Raw genomic sequence first — 7025 nt, 5'->3', positions numbered from 1 at the left:
ACATATATACTGGCTTTAACTGATTACAACTGCAAATATATGTACTTTATACTTAAAGGGATATTAAACACTTTGAGATGGTAATATGGTAATACAAAATGATAAATTGTATATAATAAAACAACTCTGCAATATACTTTTATTATTTATTTTGTCCTCTTTGCCTGTAATTCCATTCTGAAATTGTGAGCTTTTCAGTTCCTGTTAGAAATGGAAGTGCAGAACACTGTTAAATCCAGCACAACCATTGGCTGCACACTCTAGTGACCTATTTATAACTGACCCTAATTGGCCACAGCAGAGAAGGTAACACAAGTTACAACATGGCAGCTCCCAGTGTTTTTTAGACACTAAAACTTTACACATATTTTGTCACTTTTTAAACAACTAATGAAACTTTAAAAAATGCATCTACATGTTAGTCAGGGACTAATCTTTTCTTTGAATGCATCATTCTATCTAGCATTTATTTAGTGTTTAATGTCCCTTTAATGACCAGGGCTAGTAGCCTGGTAGTCTGCTAAATAAAGCCCAGATTGGCTTCTCCAAATAAAGCAAATGGTAAGTGGAGTTTGTCTATTTAAATATTATTGCAGAAAAGGATGTTAATTTGTTTTAAAAAACCTTAAGACTTGGCTGATGTATGATTCTACTTTACTGTCCCTTTAAGCAGTGGTAGTTCTGCTCATTAGCCAATGAGCAATCAGTCCTTAAAAGGACATTGAACACCTACTTTTTTTGTATAAAAATTAATGTGTTTTTTCCCATGTTCCTTGAAGAGGCCAAAAACAAAATTTGTCATCTAGGGCCGCGATCCGATATAGATCGCAGTTTGCGGCGCAAGCAAGGGAACCGGCGTCGCCCGCAGTTTCAGCTCGCAACTCGAGCCATCCCATATAGGTCGCCGTCAGATGCTAACGTGCCGTAAGTCTGACAAACCAGCGATGTCCAGAAATCTGCGTAAGTACAAATTTCTGGCGTCGCCAGTGACTTGCGCCACGTTAGAATCTGCCGGCGCTTATAAAACCTGACTAAAGTCTAAAACACCCGCACTGTCTAACACGCCTCCCTAACATAGCCCGCACTGTCTAACACGCCTCCCTAACATAGCCCGCACTGTCTAACCCTCTATCCGCTATCCCCCCTCACTAGCCTAACAATAAAAATGCTATTAACCCCTAAACCGCCGCTCCCGTACCCCGCCGCAACCTAATAAAGTTATTAACCCCTAAACCGCCGCTCCCGTACCCCGCCGCCAGCTATATTATATCTATAACCCCCTAAAGTGAGCCCCTAACACCGCCGCCATCTATATTAAAATTATTAACCCCTAATGTAAGCCCCTTACACCGCCGCCATCTCTATTAAAATGATTAACCCCTAATTTAATCTACCTACCCCGCCGCCAGCTATATTATCTATATTAACCCTAAGTATATTATAGTTAATATAGGTATTACATTATATATATTAACTATATTAACCCTAATTATATTAGGGTTAATATAGTTAATATAGTTACTATAGTATTTATATTAACTATATTAACTCTATCTAACCCTAACACCCCTAACTAAATTTATATTAAATTAATCTAATTCATTTATAAACTAAAATGTTCCTATTTAAATCTAAATACTTACCTATAAAATAAACCCTAAGATAGCTACAATATAATTAATAATTACATTGTAGCTATGTTAGGGTTAATATTTATTTTACAGGTAAATTATTAATTATTTTAACTAGGTATAATAGATATTAAATAGTTATTAACTATTTAATATCTACCTAGTTAAAATAATTACCCAATTACCTGTAAAATAAATCCTAACCTAAGTTACAAATACACCTACACTATCAATAAATTTAATAAACTACTAACATCTATCTAAAAATACAATTAAATTAACTAAACTAAATTACAAAAAAAAACAAACACTAAATTACAAAAAATAAAAAAAAGATTACAAGATATTTAAGCTAATTACACCTATTCTAAGCCCCCTAATAAAATAATAAACCCCCAAAATAAAAAAAATTCCCTGCCCTATTCTAAATTCAACAAATTTCAAAGCTCTTTACCTTACCAGCCCTTAAAAGGGCCTTTTGTGGGGCATGCCCCAAAGAATTCAGCTCTTTTGCATACAAGAAATACAATACCCCCCCCCCCCCATTACAACCCACCACCCACATACCCCTATTCTAAACCCACCCAAACCCCCCTTAGAAAAGCCTAACACTACCCCCCTGAAGATCTCCCTACCTTGTCTTCACCACACCGGGCCGAACTCCTGATCCGATCCGGGCGATGTCTTCCTCCAAGCGGCAAAGAAGAATTCTTCCTCCGGCGAAGTCTTCCTCCAAGCGGCAGCAAAGTCTTCATTCTTCCGGCGGCATCTTCAATCTTCTTTCTTCGCTCCGCCGCCGCGGAGCATCCATCCCGGCCGACTGCTGAACTTGGAATGATGATCGGAACAGCCAATAGAATGCGAGCTCAATCAGATTGGCTGATTGGATCAGCCAATCGGATTGAACTTGAATCTGATTGGCTGATTCAATCAGCCAATCAGAATTTTTTAACTTAATTCCGATTGGCTGATAGAATCCTATCAGCCAATCGGAATTCGGCGGACGCCATCTTGGATGACGTCATTTAAAGGTACATCATTCCAAGTTCAGCAGTCGGCCGGGATGGATGCTCCGCGGCGGCGGAGCGAAGAAAGAAGATTGAAGATGCCGCCGGAAGAATGAAGACTTTGCTGCCGCTTGGAGGAAGACGTCGCCGGAGGAAGAATTCTTCTTTGCCGCTTGGAGGAAGACGTCGCCGGAGGAAGAATTCTTCTTTGCCGCTTGGAGGAAGACATCGCCGGAGGAAGAATTCTTCTTTGCCGCTTGGAGGAAGACATCGCCCGGATCGGATCAGGAGTTCGGCCCGGTGTGGTGAAGACAAGGTAGGGAGATCTTCAGGGGGGTAGTGTTAGGCTTTTTTAAGGGGGGTTTGGGTGGGTTTAGAATAGGGGTATGTGGGTGGTGGGTTGTAATGGGGGGGGGGGGGTATTGTATTTCTTGTATGCAAAAGAGCTGAATTCTTTGGGGCATGCCCCACAAAAGGCCCTTTTAAGGGCTGGTAAGGTAAAGAGCTTTGAAATTTGTTGAATTTAGAATAGGGCAGGGAATTTTTTTTATTTTGGGGGTTTATTATTTTATTAGGGGGCTTAGAATAGGTGTAATTAGCTTAAATATCTTGTAATCTTTTTTTTATTTTTTGTAATTTAGTGTTTGTTTTTTTTTTGTAATTTAGTTTAGTTAATTTAATTGTATTTTTAGATAGATGTTTGTAGTTTATTAAATTTATTGATAGTGTAGGTGTATTTGCAACTTAGGTTAGGATTTATTTTACAGGTAATTGGGTAATTATTTTAACTAGGTAGATATTAAATAGTTAATAACTATTTAATATCTATTATACCTAGTTAAAATAATTAACAATTTACCTGTAAAATAAATATTAACCCTAACATAGCTACAATGTAATTATTAATTATATTGTAGCTATCTTAGGGTTTATTTTATAGGTAAGTATTTAGATTTAAATAGGAACATTTTAGTTTATAAATGAATTAGATTAATTTAATATAAATTTAGTTAGGGTTAGATAGAGTTAATATAGTTAATATAAATACTATAGTAACTATATTAACTATATTAACCCTAATATAATTAGGGTTAATATATATAATGTAATACCTATATTAACTATAATATACTTAGGGTTAATATAGATAATATAGCTGGCGGCGGGGTAGGTACATTAAATTAGGGGTTAATCATTTTAATAGAGATGGCGGCGTTGTAAGGGGCTTACATTAGGGGTTAATCATTTTTATATAGGTGGCGGCGGTGTAAGGGGTCAGATTAGGGGATAGATAAGGTAGATGGCGGCGGTTTTAGAGGCTCACAGTAGGGGGTTAGTTTATGTAGATGGCGGCGGGGTCCGGGAGCGGCGGTTTAGGGGGTAATAACTTTATTAGGGATTTCGGGGGGGGGGGGATCGCGGTTGACAGGTAGATAGACATTGCGCATGCGTTAGGTGTTAGGTTTATTTTAGCAGATCGCGGTTGACAGGGAGATAGACATTGCGCATGCGTTAGGTGTTAGGTTTATTTTAGAAGATCGCGGTTGACAGGGAGATAGACATTGCGCATGCGTTAGGTGTTAGGTTTATTTTAGCAGCCAGTTTAGGAAGTTACGGGGCTCCAATAGTCAGCGTAAGGCTTCTTACGGCTGCTTTTTGTGGCGAGGTGAAAATGGAGTAAGTTTTCTCCATTTTCGCCACGTAAGTCCTTACGCTGCATATTGGATACCAAACTGCGCGGGTTTGGTATACCTGCCTATGGCCCAAAAAACTGCGGGCGACGGCAGAAATATACGCGCGTAACTTCTAGGTTACGCCGTATATGTGATACCAAATCCGCGCAAATATTGGCGTCACCGGCTTTTGCGGGCGACGCTTTATATCGGATCGACCCCTAGGTTTTTAAAATGCTGCAAATTGCATAAACCAGATATTTGATTTGCAGCATTTGCAGGTTACAGAATTTGCTTATTGACCTCTTTAGGGAGTGTAGGACAGAGCACAGTTTTAGACATAAACAAGAGGTGGTTTTTTTTTTTTTGCCCAGCTATACGCAAACATGCACTTCCTTTTAGCTTCAATATCAAAATAAAGATCTTTAATATAACATGTTCTTCAATTAAATAAATATTTTTAATATGTTTGAATAATGCTCTATTATTATTGGCAAGCTATACTTTTTCAGAGTTTACCATCTTGTTACATATATATTTTCCCTTTATATCTAATTGCATAATAGTGTAGACCTTTTATTCTCATAGGCATTTAACATGAATCACATGAATGTCAAATGATAGTAGTGCTATAAGGCAAAAAAAAAAATGGTTGAGAACAGGGACAGAACTCTTCCGACAATCAATGCATTCTCAAATTATAAGTATTTATGACCAGGTTTCAGCATCACAAATTACGCCCATCTTAACATCACAAAGCAGCATTATGTTATACTTAAAAAGCCAGCTTGTATGTACATATTTTACATTTAAAGGGACATGAAACCCAAAATGTTTATTTCATGATTCAGATAGAGAATGCAATTTTAAACAACATTCCAATTTTACTTCTATTATTTAATTTGTTTAATTCTTTAAGTATCCCTTGTTGAAGAAATAGCAATGCACACAGTGGAGCCAATCACACAAGGCATCTATGTGTAGACACCAGTCAGCAGCTACTGAGCCTATTTAGATATGCTTTTCAACGAAGGATATCAATAGAATGAAGCAAATTAGCTAATAGAAGTAAATGGGAAAGTTTTTTAAAATTTGACTGCTCTTTCAAAATCACGAAAAATTGGGATTCATGTCCCTTTAATGTCTAAATAAGGATCAGTGGTTATTCCATCCCATACTATGTTTACATGCACAGTTATACATTATAACATATTAATAAAAAGTCCAGATGAGCATATCTCTAAAATTCTACTTGTTAGTTCCTTCCCTATTTTAGCCTACGGATTTGGAGAAGGAATTTCATTGCATGAAGATATAATATTATGTACAGATATAATTCACCTACTTTCACCAAAGCTATCAAACCACACTAGCGGCTAGATTTAGAGTTTTGTCGGTAACGACCCGCGTAGCTAACGCTGGCTTTTTTCTGGCCGCACCTTTAAAATAACTCTGGTATTGAGAGTCCACAGAATGGCTGCGTTAGGCTCCAAAAAAGGAGCGTAGAGCATATTTAACGCCACTGCAACTCTCGATACCAGAGTTGCTTACGGACGCGGCCAGCCTCAAAAACGTGCTCGTGCACGATTCCCCTATAGGAAACAATGGGGCTGTTTGAGCTGAAAAAAAAACTAACACCTGCAAAAAATCCGCGTTCAGCTCCTAACGCAGCCCCATTGTTTGCTATGGGGAAACACTTCCTACGTCTGCACCTAACACTCTAACATGTACCCCGAGTCTAAACACCCCTAACCTTACACTTATTAACCCCTAATCTGCCGCCCCCACTATCGCTGACCCCTGCATATTATTATTAACCCCATAATCTGCCGCTCCGTAAACCGCCGCTACTTGCATTATCCCTATGTACCCCTAATCTGCTGTCCCTAACACCGCCGACCCCTATATTATATTTATTAACCCCTAATCTGCCCCCCACAACGTCGCCTCCACCTGCCTACACTTATTAACCCCTAATCTGCTGAGCGGACCGCACCGCTATTATAATAAAGTTATTAACCCCTAATCCGCCTCACTAACCCTATAATAAATAGTATTAACCCCTAATCTGCCCTCCCTAACATCGCTGACACCTAACTTCAAACATTAACCCCTAATCTGCCGACTGGAGCTCACCGCTATTCTAATAAATGTATTAACCCCTAAAGCTAAGTCTAACCCTAACACTAACACCCCCCTAACTTAAATATAATTTAAATCTAACGAAATTAATTAACTCTTATTAAATAAATTATTCCTATTTAAAGCTAAATACTTACCTGTAAAATAAATCCTACTATAGCTACAATATAAATTATAATTATATTATAGCTATTTTAGGATTTATATTTATTTTACAGGTAACTTTGTATTTATTTTAACCAGGTACAATAGCTAAAATAGTTAAAATAATTACAAAATTACCTGTAAAATAAATCCTAACCTAAGTTACAATTAAACCTAACACTACACTATCAATAAATTATTTAAATAAAATACCTACAATTATCTACAATTAAACCTAACACTACACTATCAATAAATTAATTAAATACAATACCTACAAATAACTACAATGAAATAAACTAACTAAAGTACAAAAAAATAAAAAAGAACTAAGTTACAAAAACTAAAAAAATATTTACAAACATCAGAAAAATATTACAACAATTTTAAACTAATTACACCTACTTTAAGCCCCCTAATAAAATAAC

Source organism: Bombina bombina, chromosome 6 (genome assembly GCF_027579735.1).
Source record: "Bombina bombina isolate aBomBom1 chromosome 6, aBomBom1.pri, whole genome shotgun sequence".
NCBI classification, from domain to species: domain Eukaryota; kingdom Metazoa; phylum Chordata; class Amphibia; order Anura; family Bombinatoridae; genus Bombina; species Bombina bombina.
The sequence above is the reverse complement of the archived record's forward strand: the minus strand, read 5'-3'. Positions refer to the sequence as shown.